General features: G+C 36.2%; 1 protein-coding gene across 10 annotated transcripts in view; it reads left to right on the top strand.

The window, feature by feature from the left end:
- Positions 1 to 203: 203 nt before the first annotated feature.
- Positions 204 to 19,599, top strand: part of TANC2 (tetratricopeptide repeat, ankyrin repeat and coiled-coil containing 2) — a 203,582-nt gene continuing 184,186 nt past the window's right edge. For all 10 annotated transcript variants that reach the window (XM_081162722.1, XM_081162731.1, XM_081162730.1 and 7 more), the window contains exon 1: positions 204 to 479. The gene's annotated coding sequence lies outside the window, so the exon portion shown is untranslated. The remainder of the gene's footprint in view (positions 480 to 19,599) is intronic.

The following is a 19,599-nucleotide window of genomic DNA, read 5'->3' as shown; positions in this document are numbered from 1 at the left end:
GAGCGCTGCTCCGGCGGGGCCCGTTGCTACAGCCGCCTCACGCGAGCCGTCTGCCCGGCGGGGGAAGCTGCGAGCTCTCCGAGCGCCGCGCCCCGGGCCGCCAGAGCTGCCCTCCCGCCGCCGCCGCCGCCCTCTGCGCCTCCTCCGGGCGGCCCCGCCCCCGTCCCCCATCCCCCTCGCGCTCACCTCCCGGCTGTGCCGCGCGCGAGGCGGAGCGAGGCGCCGGCCGCCGCCGCCGCCGAGCTGAGGGGCGAGAACCTGCACCCGCGCGGCCGCTGACAGGAGGACCGCCGCGGGCTGCGCTCGCGGGCCGCGAGGCCCCGCCGCGCCTTTCGGAGGCGCAGACCCACCGCGGGCGTCGGAGCGCAGCGAGGTGCTCTGGGAATCGCGGGCGGCGCCGGCGGGCGGCGCGGTCCTCCTCGGAGACCCCGGGGACTGGGGCTTGACCCCGAGGTGCAGCGATCCCCTCAGACCGGCAGGTAAGAGAACCGGGGGAGCGGGGAAGGAAAGGTCGCTTCAGTGACAGGGGCGGTCGCCTCCAACGCCTCGACTCCAGGGAGAGGGGCGGGGGCGAGCGAGGAGACGGCGAAAGGAACAGCGAAGTACCTCCGGTGTCCGAGGCGTGGGGAAGGTTGGCTCCATATGTGGCACTCGGGGTGGCTTCAGATGGGTCCGGTGTCGGTCACTTCGGTGTCACCGAAGGTGTCATGGAATTTGGTACCGAGAGAGTCTCGGGATGACGGGGACCCAGGATGAGATGCGAGGCAGATTGCTAAACGTGGCAGGGAATGTGGTGCAGAACGAGTTGCAAAATGTGCCCCCAGAATGCAGCATAAAAGTAGTTGTGAAATGTGCCAGGTAAGGCACAGGGTAGGTTGGCCTGTGTGGCGTTGAGATTCATGGTAGAAGTGTTATTAGTGATACTAATTATTCTCCCGGGAAAGGAGGCGTAGTATAAGAAGGGATTAATAAGGTTCATTTCTAGATATTTTATCACAGGAAATCGAGAGGAGCTATGTATGATATGCAGTTTTTTGAGATAGAGATTGTACCCACGTGAAAGGAAAAAAAGCAAATTGTGTCTGGTTCTGAGATGGGAAAGAAAAAATAGGGCTAAAATAATTCCAGGTTTTGACATCAGCAGGTAGAGCACTGATACAATTGTATCCTATCCCAGGTGTCTTCTATCCCAGGTGTGGAATGTTTAAAATGTTTTGCACAAAACGTACACAATGATAATTAACAGGAAGAAGATTTGATGTTTTGGGTGTCTTTCACTCTTTATTCCTCTCCTGGAAAAGAAAAAAAAATACAAAAAACCCTCACGTCTTGACCATAATTTCGAGTTGAAGATCACTAGGCAAAGGAAATTTTTTTCAGTTGTGCCTCTGTCTTCATTTTTACACAGGTGAAAATATCTGGAATGAGGAAAACAAAACAATATGGTGAACAAAAGGGATAAATTTTCAGGCATGTTGAGGGGTTGGAGCCAAAACCTATTGCAATGGTTAATTACAGTGAATGACAGTAGTGATATATTTGTGCATGTTCTTGGTGGTGGGGTGGCAAAATAGGGGGGAGGGAAATTGTATGCAGTAATGTGGCATAAAAAGCAACAACATGGATACTGTCAGTGGAGTGCTTCCTGCAGCATTTCCCAGGTAGATCATCTTAAGAATGTGAACACAAAAAATAAGATATTAAATCTCTCTCCCTCTCTCTCTCCCCCTCTTCCCTCTCCCCCCCCATCTCTCCTATCTCTATATCTATAACCCACATGCTGCAAAACATTGTGACTTCTATTTAAGAAGAACATTGTGTTTTGAAAGAATTGTCAGAACATAGCTGGAATTTCAGAAGTAACAAAAGACAGAGCTTTTTAATATGTATATATTCATTGAGTGTCCGTCCACATACTATGAAACAAGCAGAAATACCTGGATGTGTTCATTAGGATACAGTTAATTATTGATAGATTTCAGTGTTTTATGTTATAATTCTCAGATAAATTGAATCACTTGCCTGAATGTTGTTCTCATATTAAGAACAGTAAGTAATTTGCTAGATAATCTGAAAATTTATAGAGATTGGCTTCTTCCTGGATCCAAATTCAGCCATTGAGGAATCATTTGCTTCAAAGACAAAACTGGATTTTTCTTGGGGATTAATTTTGGGTTTTGGTCTATTCTGTAGATACATCCCTCACCTAGAGGCTATAATGGGGCTAAAGCAAAGAGGAGAGGGCCAGAGGAGAATAAAGAGCAGTTCTTTTGGGTCTTCCTGTTTTGTTCTGACTGTAAGCCATATGTACTGCCACCCCCTACTGTCTGTAGGAAGAGGTGTTGCAGAGTCCCATTCTTTTCTTGTTATCACTGCCCCCTTGTGTAAGGGAAGAAATTGATAGTTGCACTTCGGGGAAACCACTCTCCTAAGATTGTTCTTGATAAGAGTGCTTATGTAGATTTATTAATCACTTATTCTCTTCAGAGTTGCAGGGCTTTAAATTTATTGTTAATCATCCTTCAGACTTAATGTCTATTTTTAATAGTATCTAATTTTAGTCAGTAATTCAAATTTCTAAAGATATTTTCAATATATTTGGGAAGGTGATGCAGTACTATTGTTAGCAGTAGTACCAGTAGTAATATCTCACCCTTGCAGAGCACCTTTTATGTGCCAGTCCTGTTATACATGCTTTATTCAGTTTCAACACCCAATGAGGTATATACTGTTATTTCCATTTTACAGTTGAGAATGTGAAACAGAGATATTAAATAACTTGTCTAAGATTATTTAGCTAGCAAGTAGAAGAGCTGAGTTTCAATTCAGGAACTCTGGCTCCAGATTCTGTTCTGTTCACCAGTATACTTTATTGCCCTCTCAATCAAATTAGTATTGACACACATCATTAAAATGCAGGTGCCCATTATAAAGCAAATATTATAGATATGGATAAACCTAAGTAAGTAGTAAGACACATAAATGTTAAGCCTACAACTACACCAGAAAATACCGTATGAACATTTCTGTTTAGGAATTTATTTTTGTAATTTATTTCTGGGTTTATGAGTAGAGGAGTATCAGTACTTTTTATGTGGTTAAGGAAATATTTGTGATGGAGGTTGGCTTTGGGGGAAACTTTAGAAGTAGTAGTTTGGTGTGTGTGTGTGTGTGTGTGTGTGTGTGTGTGTGTGTGTGTGTGTGTGTGTGTATGTGTGTGTGTATGTGTATGTGTATGTGTATGTGTATAATATCTCTGTGTGTGTACTGTCACCAGTAAACGTTTACTACTAATTTTCTCTAGGAAAATTAAAGAGAAATTATCTGTTTTTTCCTACCTACTCACATTTTTATGACCTCTATTTTATTTTTCTTAAATATGTTTTTATTGATTTTTAGAGAGAGAGGGAGGGAGAGATAGAAACATCAGGGAGAGAGAAACATCGATTCTGCACATCCCCTACCAGGGATTGAGCCCGAAACCTGGGCATGTGCCCCTCACCAGGACTCAAACCAACAACCTCTTGGTGCGTGGGTCGATGCTCAACTACTGAGCCACTCCGGCTGGGCATATGACCTTTATTTTATTTTTAAAAGTAACAAAAATGGGTTGGATACATAAGTACATTTCACTACCTCTTCCATCAAAAGTTTGCTCAGCCCTGACCAGGTGGCTCAGTTGGTTGGAGTGTCATCCCATACACCAAAAGAATTCGGGTTCGATTCCCTGTGAGAGCACATACCTGGGTTTGATCCCCCGTTGGGGCATGTACAGGTGGCAACAGGTCGATGTTTCTCTCTCTCTCTCTCCATCCTCCTTCCCCCAATCTCTCTAAGAATCAATGGAAAAAATATCCTCTGGTGAGGATTAACCAAAAACAAACAAACAAACAAACAAACCCCTTAAAAAAAACAATTGTTCAGATTTTTCTTACATTTAAACATTGTTTTATAGATATTAACTACATATGAAATAATATTTTAAAATGTTATAAAGAATAAATGCAGCCAACACTCATATGTCTTCTACCCAATTTAAGAAATGGAATGTGACCTCCTACACTTGTAACAATTATTTTATTCTCTTAGCCAAACTTTCTGCCATTCTGTGAATCACATATCCCATGTAACCAAACACTTCCTTCACTTTTATATACATTTGTTGCTAAGGGAATTCAATATAATCTATGAATTATGACTACGACATTCAGGATGTATGTTTATATACTTTATATTTAATAAATTGTCATAGACTCAGATCATGCTCTATATTTATATTGGTTGATAGTTCATTTTAGCATATTTTACTTATAAAACCCGATTTGTTGTTTGCATCTTTATCATAAAGTGTCACTTACATTGTTAAACATTAGATTATTCCCCTCTTCCATCATTGATTTTTGACTGTCCTTATCTTCCGCTTGCCCTCTTCCCTATAAATGTCTTTGCTCTTTCAGTATTTTCTGAATTGACCATGTGTATGCATTATTTTGAATGGAGAAGGAAGTAGGCCTTGAAAGGAAAATACTAAACTAGTAGTTCCAAAAGGGGAATATTAAGGTAGTTGATATTGGTTAGATATAAGGTAGGCGCAAGTGTGCATGAAAGAAATGCGTCAAAATTCTCTCCTTGTCATATTTCTTCCTCTTACAATAGAATTAAAAGGGCACACTAGTTGAATTTTGTTGGATTGTATTTACGCATAATCACCAATATTAGTTGGAATATTTTTACGGATGGTACTCAGATTTTATTTCAAGGAGCTAGAATAAGCCGTTATAGAATGCTGTTTACTTTTCTAGCACTAGTCTGGGCAGGGTAACAAATGTTATAAAATAGTTTGGAAGCAAATTTAATTATTTGGACTTTTTCCCCCCTCCGAATGAATTGAAACTTACCATTATCATATTTGTGGAGTGCCTGTACTCATCAAATTCTATTGTTAAATATACCGTAGAAATAGTTTATATAATTATTAAAAACTACTGTAGAAATAGTTTATCTTTGTTATAATACTATAAAAACTATCACTTGGTTTATTACAGTAGCCTCTTTTGTAGAAACTTGTTAAGGAGATGTGTATATAGTGATGGAGAGTACATATCCTTGATGAGTCTCTTTAAAAATCTGTGGAGAGAAATAGGTTAAAAGAAAGAGCTTAAAGACTTACAGCTATATTTTCCCATCCAATGGTCCTTTTTCTTTTTTTTAGAGGATATTTAATCTTTAGTGCTTGAGATCAAGGTAATACTAGATAAAGAATAAGAAATTTGTTTCTGAGGTTTAGAAGGCTAGAGCAGGTTGAGGATGCAACAGTGAAAAAAGTTTCTGGTAGGGATCTTTTTTATTCCAGAAAATACTAAGTAAGTAATCATGATACCATAATTATTTATAGAAACAAATTTCTTTGGTCAATTTATTTTATTTAAAAATCTTCATGAATTGTTTGAAACCTGTGTTTGTGGGTGTTAGAAGTATCAGCTAGTTGGTTTTTTGCAGGACACAAATTACAAAAATATGTTATGTTCAGCTTCTGCTCTTGAATAGTTGAAGATAAACAATAATTTAAAGTAAGTTTAAGAGGCAAAAGAATTAAGTTTGTGTTAGTATTAATCACTCCCTTTCTTTCCCCTATCTTCCCTATAATATCAATTTCTACCTTATTCAGTGCGTGGTATATCCTACGTTTCAAACTCCTTTTTTTTAAACTTGAGAAATTTCTATGTCAGTCATTTAAATTGAGTAGTTGCATTATAGTAAATAATCTCATTGGTGTGTGTTTTTAAAATCCAAATACCTAGTAGACATCTTTACCATTTATGTCAAGATTTTGTACCTGTCTTTTATAGGTGATATTGACAGTAAACCAACAGACAGGGTTTATTTGAAAAGTAAAGAATTCCAATTGGGTACATGTGGTCCGCTGGCAAACCTTACAAGCAAATCCAGAGAAACAAAGGGGAGGAATGTTCTTTTATGGACTGAGGAGGAGCTATTGTAAAGGAAGAGTCCATTGGAGGAAACTGAAAGTTGGAAGTATAGTGATTTTTAATTGGCTGAGTTATGGCAGTCTCCCATTGGCAGACCTGTCATTGGGCAAGGAGGACTCTTCTTCATCCTGCTGAGGTAGTATAGTAATGGAGATGCAAGGTATGCCTTTTTCTTTTCGGCTCTTTAATGTGTGTCAAGTGACTCCTGCATTCAATTTCTCTCTTCTAGCCTCCTGACTGCATTTTAAATGAGGATTTTGCTTATTAATTTTCACAGTACTTTGCTGCCAGAGTGATCTTTCTGACATAGTCATCTGATCATGTCACTCTTTTCTTCAGAATCTTGCTGTGGCTCCTTATCACTTAATGGATAAAATGGAAACTCTTTAGCAAACTATGTGAGGTCCTTCATCATGAGATCCCTGCTTTCCCTTAAACTCATTGCCTGACACTCTTCTTCAAAATTATGCTTCAACAATACTAAACTACTTGTGGTTATTTCAATATGTAATATTCTCTTTCCTTTCTATGCCTTTATATATGAAATTCTCTATGCATGGATTACTCTTTCCCTCTCTTTTGCTCTCTGTGCAGACTGTTCCTCAGCCTTTATGTTTTGGTCCAACTGGTATTTTCTCAGTGAAGAAGGTTTTTGTTTACTTTCTGGGTAAACCTGGTTACGCCATTTTCTGTCTTTTCTACCATTGCACCTGTTAAATATGCAAGTTGCACCCGTTAAATATGTAAGTTGTCACATCACATTTTAATTATTTATATGTCTTATCACTAAGTGTGTGAGCTCCTTGAAAGCACGCACTATGGCTTTCCATCTTTTATTTTCAGTATTAGCATAGTTAATACACAGTAGGTACTAATTATCTACTTATTAAATAAAGATTGTTGATGGTTGTCTGAGTTATGACTTTGAAACCCTCATCTCTTGTTGTGGAATTAGAGAACATTCTAGGCATCAGGAGGTATGCGTATTTCTCTATGGAAATATACGTGCATACACGCTCCATCTAGAATATTATTTAGAGTAACTCCTGGACTATAATTAAAACTAACTCTAGAGTTAAACCAGATTTTATTTTTTACATTTACTAGGGTGAAGGGAGGATGGTTAGGAGGTCCTCTGTGTGAACTTTAGCTGAATTGTTTTCATTATATATTACAGGGCTTAGCAAACTATAGCATATGGGCCAAATGAAGCCCAGCATCTGTTTTGTATGGCCTGCAAGCTAAGAATAGTTTTTACATTTTTAAACGGTTGAAAAAATATCAAAAGAAGAATAATGCTTTGTGACATGTGAAAATTACAGGAAATTCAAATTTCAGTGGCCATAAAGAAAGTTTCATTGGAATATAGCCCTGCTTAGTCATTTACATATTGGCTATGGCTGTTTTCTTGGTACAACAGCAGAGGTGAGTAGTTAAAATAGAGACCATATGGCCCACAAAGCCTAAATATGTATTTATTATTTAACCCTTTACAGATAAAAATTTACCAGTGCTTGGTCTGTTATATAGTCTATGCCCATTAAATGTTCGTTAAATGTCATGAGTTGGGGACAGACCAGCCATGTCTGTTGAAGGCCTCTGCAAGGCATAATTGCTTCTATTACTGAGAAAAGATTGGCCACTTTGCCTTAGTAGTGATTTATCGGACAGAGGGCCCCTGTTGTACCTCCTTATGACACCCATATTATGTTTAACTCTGAAGCAGTTTCTAACAAAGTGTATTATTTGATTCTATTCCTTTTTCTTAGAAGAGGTATCCCAAGCAGGGAGATTTGGAGCACAGCATATGAGTAAGAACATTTTTCTTTGTTTGCTCAGATCTTGGTCTCTCATTCCTATCTTGCATTAAAAAAGATCATTGTTATATGACAAAAAACACCTTGATTTTGTATATTAGTTTGTTATACAGACACATTGCGTTAAGTTAGATTAGTTATGTTGGAAAAATTGGATTAGCATATTACATCATTCACTTAAATACGTACTATCTACTATGTATAGTAGTTAATTTTACTGCAGCAGTCTTTCAGTTTAAAGTAGATATTTCATATTCTTTCTTAAATAAAAGTTAAAATTTTAATTCAAAATTTGGTGTCCTAGATACTCATTTTACTTATAGGAAGAACATAGTTTAAAATAATATATTAAAGTTTGTCACTTTCCTGAAGTTTCACTGGCCGATGTTGATAAGTTTTACAGCTTTCTTTAGGTGTCAAAGGTATTATGAAAAGGAAAACAGTGATTTATATATTCCTTTTTATAAATATTAGCAAGTATTACAGACATAAAATTCATAAAGAAAAGTATACAAGCAATAATAATGGAAAACTTTTATTTCAAATAGATATCTTTGGATCAGGTAGCCATGCTTATTTCCTTGCCTGTAATACCATGTTTACATTACCATATCTGATAATAGAAGTTGACAACATGAAGAAATATGACACCAGCTTTTATTGCCATGGAAACCTCCTTTTCTCACCTATGGATTACAGCCTTATAAGTAGATTAGCTAGTTATTAAATTTGGAAATGGGAGCAAGTGTGTAGATATTGTGATTTAATCATTTTAGGTATGGGGAAACTGCCTCAGATTTTAGTAAATTCCTTCTGCCTAAATGAAGGAAGTCTCTTCTTAGCCCCTCATTCCTAATCTTGTATTGTATGGCCTCACAATTTCTAGCTATAGTTGCCAAAATTTGATAAGTCAGGCTATGGAAGCTTGATGGGTGTTTATTGTACTCAAGAATTCTATTTCTGTTCAAATTCCATGGAATCCTATAGGGATTGTAAATTAGGGTGAACAAAGGTAATTAGCTTTAGTAGACACATGGGATGGAGATTTACTACATACCCAAGTCCTCCTTTAGCATCAGAGAACCTTAGCTCTTCCCTTTTTAGGGCTTTAAAGAGGAAAAGAGACTTCCTTTGAAAGTTGTCACTCAGACATTCTTATATTTTAGAATGACAGTACTATTGTCCAGTTGTAAGAAGCTTTGAAATTCTGCAATCATGAGGCACATTGTATAGTAGAGTATAAATTTGTGAGTTTTTGAATCATGAAAACAGGTTAGAATTATTTCTCTGTCACTTACTAAGGGGCTAAAACCTATCTTGCAGGGTTTTGATGATGAAATGAAATAATGTCAGTGAAAATACTAAGGACAATGTCTAGTACTTAATAAGTGGTAATATTTATTAGGCTTTGGAAAGTGTCCTGGATTTCTCTTTTTTGATGTGTTCTTCCCACAGCTCCTCCCCAGTAATTTTACTAGCTTTTCCTTGTTATCTTGTCTTGCTCTTCTTTTCAGCCTTGCAAGGCATTTAAGAAACCTAAGGTAATTTGGCTACTGATTTATTTTGTGTTTTGAAATTTTCTTTTATGAAGGATTTGATGAGAGATGCGAGAAAGAGTTCTTGAATAACTGTAAAGTTTAAAATAAAGGCTCTTCAGAGAGAGATGCTGTTGGGCAGACTCCTAGTATACATTTCTTTTTTGGATTGTTTGTCTTTAAGCACCACAAATTTGACAAAATTTAATTTTTAATCTCCTTTATAATATAGCAAATCAGAGCATTTCTTGAGAGAATGACAAATTTTTTTCCAATTCAATCATGTAAATGTTTTCTACTTTTACAAACATCTCTCACTTTTGTGAATAACTGGAACTTTCTGTGTGTGATAACTTTATCCCCTCACCCTATGCTTCATGTAATTTTTCTCTTTTAAAAATTTGTATGTAGCAATGAGTCAAGGTGGTTGATTTTCTTTTGTGATTTACTTAATAAAAAGGACTTGTCTATTTATAGTGTAAAATAATAAAAAAGTTTGCCCATCCTTTTTTAGTGTGATAACAAGCTAACTATTCATAATCTCATTTTTCCCAAGCTTCAATTATTTCTGTAACATTTTGTTCATTTCTGCTCATCTGTGTATCATTATACAATTAGTTGTTGAATATGTTTCTTTAAATGGATTTGACTCACTGTCTCTTAGTTTTATTCTTAGTTGTCCTAATATCCATGTTTGTGCTAGTTATAAAATAAAAACTAGTTCATCCTGAAGGCATCTTGCTTAATGTACTTGGGAAAGACTACTTATATGCAATTTTGGCTCCAGATTGGATTTTACTTGAGTTCTATCTCAGTCATTTACTTCTCTGACATATCCTGTGCAGATGTTTTTAAACCCTCAGTGCATCTGTTAACTGGGGAACTTTGAAAACCTACAGGTGCCTAGGACTCACTCCCAGAGATTCTGATCTGGTTAGTCTGAGTGTGCCTTGGGATGTTATTTTTAACAGTTTTTAATGTGCAGCCAGGATAGGGAGTCACTGCCCTAGATCTTGTTGTTACCAATAACTGTAACTTTGTAAACTCTCTATTTCTTGCATTTTGCTCCCCAGCTACCACCTTAAGTTTTTCTGGCTCACTTCTTCTAGTACCCAGCAACCTTAATTCTTTGACTTCATTGGGACTTTATAATTTACCACCATTTTACTGTTCCTCAAGGCATTCATGTCCTCACTTTTCTTTTTTTTTTTTTTTAAATATATCTTTATTGATTTCAGCGAGAGGAAAGGAGAGAGAGAGATAGAAACATCAATGATGAGAGAGTCATTGATCGAGCCCGCAACCCGGGCATGTGCCCTGACCGGGAATCGAACCCCGATCGCCTGTATCCTAGGCCGATGCTCAACCTCTGAGCCACGCCTGGCCGGGCCTCACTTTTCTAACTAGCTGGATTCCTATAGTCCATCATTACAGTTGCTCTCCTGCATCTACCCTCAGCCCCTGTGACCTTTCTCCTTTGGTTGTTCTTGCCTGGCAAAACCCAACCCTGGTTAAAACCAACTCTACCTATTTTACACCTGTACACTTCTAGCTCAATATAATTGGAGCAGAACAATGTTGACTTTAAATTCCTGGCTAGTATGAGTTATAAGGAATCAAATGCAAATAAATTAATGTTCATTTTGATGAGTTTTAATAGTGAAGTATACCTGTGTAACTATTAATAAGATATAGAACATTTCTGTCATCTAAGAATGTTTTTATTCATGCCTCTTTCTATCTAATGCTCCTCCCTCCCCCTAAATAAGAGGCAGCTGCTTACTTGACATTTCTACTTGGATATCTAATAGACATCTTAAGCACATTTGTCCACAATTGAACTTCTCATTGGTTCTTTCCCCATTTTCTTCCATCTTTTCTTCCTGCAGACTTTTCCATTTTGCTAATAGCAGTTCCATCTTTTCACTTGTTCAGAATGTTATAGTCATTCTTGATTTCTCTTATCCAGTTTGTCAGGAGATCTATTGGTTATATCTTCAAAACATATCTAGAATCTGAACACTACTGACCAACTACACTCAGGTCTGAGCTACTGATAGTACTTACCTGGATTATTGTAGCCAGCCTCCTAACTGGTTTGCATCTATAGTTTCTTTTCAATAAGGCAGCCAGGTTGATTTTTTAAAAATATATTAGGTAATGTTTTTACTCTTAATATTTTTCCTATGACTTCCCATTTTACTCAGAATTAAAGTAATTACAATAGCTAAAAAGGCCCTACACATCATGGCTTAAGTCATTTCTCTGATCTCATTTACTTCCCTAACTCCCCTTTCCTGCCCCCTGACCCACTGTGCTCTATCTACATAAGTCTTTTTGCTGTCTCTTGAACAAGCTGAGCATGCTTTTGGCTTATGACCTTTGTGTTCATTGTTCCTTCTGCTTGGATTTTTCTTTCCCCAGGTATCTGCATAGTTTATTTCATCATATTCTTCAGGAATTTAGAGCTCTTTAAATATTAAGGCATAATTCTTTTTTTCTCCTTAGAGCAGTGGTTCTCAAACTTTAACATGCCTCATAATCAGAAGAAGGAAAAACTAAAATTCAATTACTTTAGAAGCACATCTAGAAAAATAATTTTAAATATTATAAATGCATGTGAAGATTATCAGAAAAATTGGTCGAAAAAATAGGATTTTAATAGATCTTGCAGGATTTACAAGGAGAAGGAAAGATAATATTAAGGAGGAGGCCTGGATAGTTTGTAGAGGGAAAGACTTAAAGGTGATGTTAAGTTAGTTTGTTTAGGTGACAAAGGGATCTGGGAAAAGGTATAGGTGAGGGGTTTAAAATTGTAAGTGGGTTAACTTACAACTTTATCCTTAAAGCTTTATCTTTCTTTTTTATCCTTAACTTTATTTTCTGCTTCTGTTTTATCTGTTCTCAACCCTTCTCTGCCCCTTTCCCTGATTATTGTATTACCTATCAATTCTGCCTACTTTGTTTCATATTACACTCTGTACTCTTCTATATTCTGACCCAGAAAATTATCTTGTAGTATTTCTTTTGATTATCATTTTGTAATTTGTTTCATTATTTTAAGTTATAGTTCTCACTTTAAAAACACACACACACTAAACTTTTAAAAATATTTGTCATTAGCTGTTCATTCAGAATTTTACTTTATCCAAAATAGAATCCTTAGTTCCAGTTGTGTTTACTCCGTACTTGCTCCCCCCCCACCCCGGTTTGGACCTTTATTTTATATCTAATTTCTAACAGTCTCAAATTTATATAATTCATTCCATAGCAGTTAGGGCTTGCACATTGTGGTGTGGGTATGCTTTAAGTATCAGTGAATGAACTTATAAGCTATAATAATAGAATTTTCACCCATTTGCAATTTTTTCTTTTTTCTGCCTCATCAAGGACACCTTTCTTGATTAAAGCTATCACTTTGATCCCCTACTGATAGAACTTTTATCTTAATGAATACATTATAATACCCCATTTTTAATAATGGGTGTGTGTGTGTTTGTGTTAGTTGACATCCCACTGTGTCATTGCTTTACTGATGAATAATTTAACACTACTTTACTGATGAATAATTTAACACATTCTGTTAAATGAGAAGTTTTGTGGAGTAATTGCCTTTACTGATCTTCTGGGTGGATTCTTTTTCTAGGTATTTTTACATACTGTTAGGATTGTGTTCAGCTGTATATAATAGAAACTCAAGTACAGTGGCTTAATCAAATAGGATTTTTTTTTCAGGTAACAGGAAATATGCATATAGATGGTCCACGGTTTATGGCAGTTCCACAGTGTCATCAGGGACACAGGCTTCTGCTATGTTTTTTCTCTATCATTTGCTACTGTGATGAAGACGTAGTAGGAGGAGAAAGTGAAGGTTTTTTGGGGGGGGGAGACAGACTGACATGAGAAGTAACATGATTTAAAAAAACATTAAGGAAGATTAATATTCTCCATAGTTTTAATAGTCATTACAATAAGTCTACTAAACACTACCTTGTTGATTCACCTGTGATATTTTTGCTTGGTGAGAGCAATAATTTTAAATGCAAGGTAAAGGACAAATATCTGGGAAATCAGATTACATTGTTTTTAGGATGTCTTAGACTAGACATACTATCTTGCTCTGTTTTTTTGTAGATTTTCTTTAGCACTTAAACTTGGTTCATGCTATAGTGAGGTTTTGGATCATATGTTGAGGATAGCAGTGGTGTTCATGTGTAAGAATTATATATTCTTTTAATCCTCACTAGAGGACATGTTCATTGGTTTTTAGAGAGAAGGGAAGGGGGAGGGGGAGAGAGAGAAACATCAATATAAGAGAGTAACATTGATCGGTTGCCTCTCACATTTGCCCCAGCTGGGATCGGGGATTGAACCCACGACCTAGGTATGTGCCCTGACCTCAGATTGAACTCGCAACCTTTCCGTGTATGGGATGATACTCCAACCAACTGACCCTCCTGGCCAGGACAAGAATGATTTTTGAAGTTTAAATGCAGTTGATGAACAGTGAGATCATACATTAAGGCAGAGTAACAACTGCTTTGGGTTATAGCCCAATGTAGGCAAATCAGGAATTTGGGGGGAAATAAGTAAGGAAGGAAAATTTTTTTTAATAGTATACAATTAAGGCCACAGAATTAGGGCAAAAATACTGAGATGATTCTCATTGAGTATGACTTACCCCAGATTTACAAATCCAGCACTTAGGCAAGGCACAGCTCTGAAGGTCCTTTCAGAAGACAAAACCAGCACCAACTCTAGTTCTTCAGCATTCCCTGAGAACTGAGCATAGAGACAGAAGTAAGTAGGATTAATACTCTGTACTTTTCTTCAGGATGGAGAAAAGGAGCCATGGTTTTTGTGTAAACTTTCCCTTGAATTTTATTTCAGGGAAGCTATGAGAAATTATTTTACTTATGCAAAAGTCTACTTCTAGGAAGGTGAGATTTTAAAAAAGAAGTAGGCAGCCAGTGTTGTTATAAACCAAGAAATAAGGAGTTTAGAAAAATGATGAAGAGAGATTTGGGAAAAACTGATGATGGTTTGTATCCCTAACTAATTCTGATTTTCAGTTAACAATGTTCACTGCTTAGTACAGGGATGGGGAACCTTTTTTCTGCCAAGGGCCATTTGGATATTTATAACATCATTCGAAGGCCATACAGAATTATCAACTTAAAAATTAGCTATAGAAAAACTAGATTTATTGAATTTTGAGTCTCACATGCAGCTGCCTTGGCAGAGCCAGGCCAAATGATAAGGCCCGCAGGCCGGATGTTCCGCACCCCTGACTTAGTAGGTGTCAGACTGTGGTAAGTGCTTCACTTGCTTTAGTTCCCTTAATTTTCACGAGTGAATGCATAGCCACTTATATATTATTAGCCTCAGTTTACAGATGAGGAAACTGAGGCTTTGAAAGGCTAATTAATTTACTCATGCTCACAAAACTAGTAAGTGGCAATGGAGAATGTCCCCAGAGCACCAGTTCTTACCATTTGCACTAATGAAATTAAATCTCTTATTGGTATGAAAAGAGAATCAGATGACAGTGATGATGACTCAAGACAGATATTGGGAATCTTGATTTCTAATGCTGGTTCTGACTTGGTGAAAATGCTGGGATTAAAATTAAACAATCTGCCTTGTATCTTATCCTGAGCCATTTCTTATCAAGCCTGGCTTCCTTTCTGGTATCTTCTCTTTCCAATGTCTTGTCAGCTTCAGGAACTAAATAATTGTCTTTAAATGTTCAAAGTAGATAGCTGGGAATAGGGTAGAAGCCAAGTAAAGGTTGTGTGTAGCATATTTGAAATTTTGAAGATGGTTTATATTTGGAGGATTAATCAATTTAACTGTGTCTATATTTCATGATGAAATTATTGAAAAACTTGCCTTGGAAGGCAGGTATCCTAATAAGAATAGCTAATATTTTATACAACTAATCATCATTATAGTTATCCCTTCCATTAACTATGTTGGTCAGCAAAAGTGTTCTTGTGGGTAACTTATTTTGATTTCCTTAATGAAAATATAGCTATTCTACTAATTACTTACAAAATTATGAGTTTTTGACAGTCTTTATTTGGTTTTAGATTATTGCAGTATCTGAGACTATCCAGCCATTGCTTTCTAAGAATGTTGATTAGAAAACAGTAAATTATTTCCTATTCTCAACACCCTAAGAATTGAGATTTAAGTATTTTCTTTTTCTTTTTTTTGTATTTTGGTGGATCTAAGCACTTATATAGTCAATTCTGCTATACTACTTCTTTTGAAAATGTAAATTTATTCTAATGTGGTTGATATATCAGGGAACAATTTGAGCACAATGGGAGTTCCATGTGTTTATGCACAATTTTCTTTGAGAAACACTAGGTAAATGTAGAAAAATACCCAGCCGAAACAAGTTGCGTAGGAATATACAAAATGCACACACCTCAGAATCTTCCAGCTATCTTAGTTTACTTTTTGTGTTATAAGTTGTACCCATTCACATTTGGTGTTACAACTTTATACAAGGTGGGGCAAAAGTAGGTTTATAGTAGTGAGTACGTGAAACACAGTTTATTCTTGAATTATTTATTAATTATTGTATCATTTTCTATATGAACAACTGTAAACCTACTTTTGCCCCCACCACTTCACAAGTCACAAATTGCAACCCTTGTGACACTCAGTTCCACAAGCAAATCTCAGCTCTTTTTCAAGATAAAGTGCCATATTTATTATAGTATTTATTTCTTAGTTATTTAATATGTGTAAAATTATACTATTTTTTTAGGTTCCTACCATTGTTTGTTTTTTAATGTATCACTGATGTAGTTTTGAGTATTCTTTTACCCCCATTTCTTTTCATAAGTTCTCTTGTTTTTTATTGCATGATTTTGCATAGAATTTTAAGATGGATTTTTCTATTCTGCAAGTCTGCTGTTTTTATAGTTTAGGTATTTAATAATTTATACTGTCTTTTTTATACATCTAGAATTTATTTTTGTGTATGGGTGAAGTAGGACTCCATCCATTCCTCCTCATCCTCCCCCTTTTTTTAATGGCTGGCCACTTGAGCCAACATTCACTGAATCCTCTTCCTCCCTTGATCCTACCTCAGTCCTACATTTTACCTTTATCCTATACTTAATTTTTTGGGACTGTTTCTGTATCTATGTTAATAACTTACTGCTTTAATTATTAATATTTTTATCGATTGAAGCTTTATGGATTTCTATTGGGGATGACAAGAAATTAATGTATTTGTATAGCTAGATTCCTGTTTTTAGTTATACATTCTATTAGTGTTTTGACGTTGAGAATGTTTAACTTTGACAGTTGATATCTTGCATAAACTGCCCTAGATGCCATCCTTAGGTCTAATAACCATGCATATGAAGATAACGATTTTTGTGGTTGTATTTTTAAAATAGGGGTATGATGAGAGAATGTTATTTATACTTTTTATTTAAGTATTTTTAACCCCTAAAAGATTATGTCAGAATACCAGCAGAATAATTTTATTTTAGCTCAGTAGGATTATTTTCACTCACTGTCTATAAAGGTGGGTACATAAGTATATATATAGTTTTTTGGTACTACGTTGCATTTTGTGACTACCTCTATCACTGAATTTTACATTAAATGAAGCCATTTATAATAGGGTCTCTTATTCCTTTATTAGGCTATAAGTTTCCTGAGGGTAGGACAGTGTTGCTATCCTTAATATCCAGCATCCTGCTGGGCACATAGTAGACACGTAAGAAGTGTTTGTTTACTTAAACCTGTAAGTAGTCTTTCCCTCTTGTAAACACTGCACTTTGTATTTCTCTTGTGGTACCAACCAGGTTCTACTTGAATTGTACTCGGGTTCACTTTTCCTTAGCTCTCCTTACCAGACTGGATGCTCCTTTTAGGTAGGAACTGCTATTAGATTTTAAACATTTCCTCCAGTACCTGCTCAAGGCCTTATACATAGTTCATTCATATAAACATTGAATATATAGAAAATTGGGATACATTTTATTTTAAATTTTATTTATAGGTTGGTTAATAATAGAAAAGGATTTGAGGCAGACTTGCCATCTGTATTCATGTGTTTTAGAAATAGAAAAACATTCTTAAGTCAAAGAATTTTAGCTAATATATGTTACTAAAATAAAGTTTTTGCTGTGTGTGTATGTGTTTTGGTTGTTTCTTGATGTTATTTATAAGATTGTTCATTGCCTGGACTTAGTCCTCTAAAATAGCAGTTTAATTTTAACTTCTCAGGCATGTTGGACCAGTTCATTATATGGTTTGGAGAAACCAAGGGAAAGCAAATGATGGAGGAAGTGGTAGTAGTAGTAGTTCTGTAAACACTCCTCTTTTCATTTGACCTTTTACTGACCTGGTGACAAAACAGTTCTATAATGTAACTTTAAAATATTTTATTAGAAAATGGGTATATTAAAAAGATTCTATATTTTTAAACTTTTTTGTCATTATTTTGTCATTATTTGGATATGCATTGAGACATTGTATGTTGGTGGGTTAATCCTTTGAGGAGATAGTCAACTTGAAAGGCAAAGATTTTCTGCCTGGCCGGGCGTGGCTCAGTGGTTGAGCATAGACTTAGGATCCAGGAGATCGTGGTTCAGTTCCCAGTCAGGGCACATGCCCGGGTTGCAGGCTTGATCCCCAGTCGGGGCGTGCAGGAGGCAGCCGATCAATGAGGAGTCTTTCATCATTGATGTTTGTCTCTCTCTCTCCCTCTCCCTTCCTCTGTCTAAAATCAATAAAGATATATTTTTTAAAAATTTAAAAAAGATTTTCTAAAGTTGTCTTATCCTTCACCCTTTGAGATCTTATCTGCTTTGTGGGGACCCAGAGAAAATTTATACTACCTTAATAATTAAAAATTTATACTGATATCAATAATGAATAAATCCTTTTGGGGTGATAATGTTTTTGGAACTAAACAGAGATGGTGAATATGCGACACTGAATTTTATTTATTAGTTTTTCCTTAAATTGTAAAAGTATATTTAATAATAATTTCACTTTCCTCTTCCTTTCAAGACTGTATTCATCTCCTGTGGGAACCACTGTAAAGTTTTATGTGTATTCTCTCATAAGTTTTACTTCACAGTTCTAAATATATATCTAATGCAGGTCCATAAACACATAGTTTTTAAAATTATAATAATGCCATACTTTACAAATTTCTCTGTGACTTGCTTTTTTTTTTACTTAAGGATAAAACTTGGAGAATTTTTTATTTTAGAATTGATGCACTGCATACTGTTTAAACCATACATAATATTCCATAATTCATAGTATTTCTTATGTCAAAATATAATCGTTTCCCTATTAATGGGTCCTCTCTTCACTCCTCCTTCCCTCATTCTCTTTTTTTATTTCCTTCTGTTTTTAAAAGAACAATTAAGAAACTTTATTTTTAAAGCAGTTTTAGGTTCAAAATTGAGCAGAAAGTACAAAGAGCTACCATGTACCGCCTGTCCCTACACACATACAACCTTCCCCATAATCAACAATCTGCACCAGAATGGTACATTTTTTAAAACTGATGAACCTACATTGACACATTATTATCACCCAAAGTATATAGTTTACATTAGGGTTCACTCTTGGTATACATTCTATGGGTTTTGACAAGTGTATAGTGATATGTATCTACCATTGTAATATTATACAGAATAGTTTCACTGCCCTAAAAACCCTTTGCTCAGCCTGTTCACATCCCTCCCTCCCCTCTAACTCCTAGCAACCACTAATCTTTTTACAATTTTCACAGTTTTGCCCTTTTCAGAATATTGTATAATTGGAATCATATAGTATGTAGTTTTTTCAGATTGTTTTTTTAGATTTCTCCTGTGTATTATCTGTTTGTATAATTTGGCCTGAAACAATATTCCAACTTCTGGGAGTTGTACCTAGGAAGTGCTGCTTACTTACTGCAGTGAAAAGCAGCAGAGCCACTGGTGTGATACTGAGAACACCATGGTCACACGTGGAGTCTGTAATTTCACCATCCATGTGGGGGACTGGTGGATAAATATTTGTACACAGATAAAGAAATAGAAAATATGAAAGAGAAATTAGAAGGCATATTGAATAGCTGCTGCAACTTATATCAAAAGTGAGTTTAGAAGGCAAGAATAGAAAATACACACAAACTTAGAAAACATAGGAAAATAAACTGCCATGAATTATGAATAATTTGAAACAACAAAACTGGACCTACAAAACCTTCAGATACTGGTATTA

The sequence above is a fragment of the Miniopterus schreibersii genome, assembly GCF_964146895.1.
Source record: "Miniopterus schreibersii genome assembly, chromosome: 16".
NCBI classification, from domain to species: Eukaryota; Metazoa; Chordata; class Mammalia; order Chiroptera; family Miniopteridae; genus Miniopterus; species Miniopterus schreibersii.
Note: the sequence above shows the minus strand (reverse complement) of the source record. Positions and strands in the feature narration are given on the sequence as shown.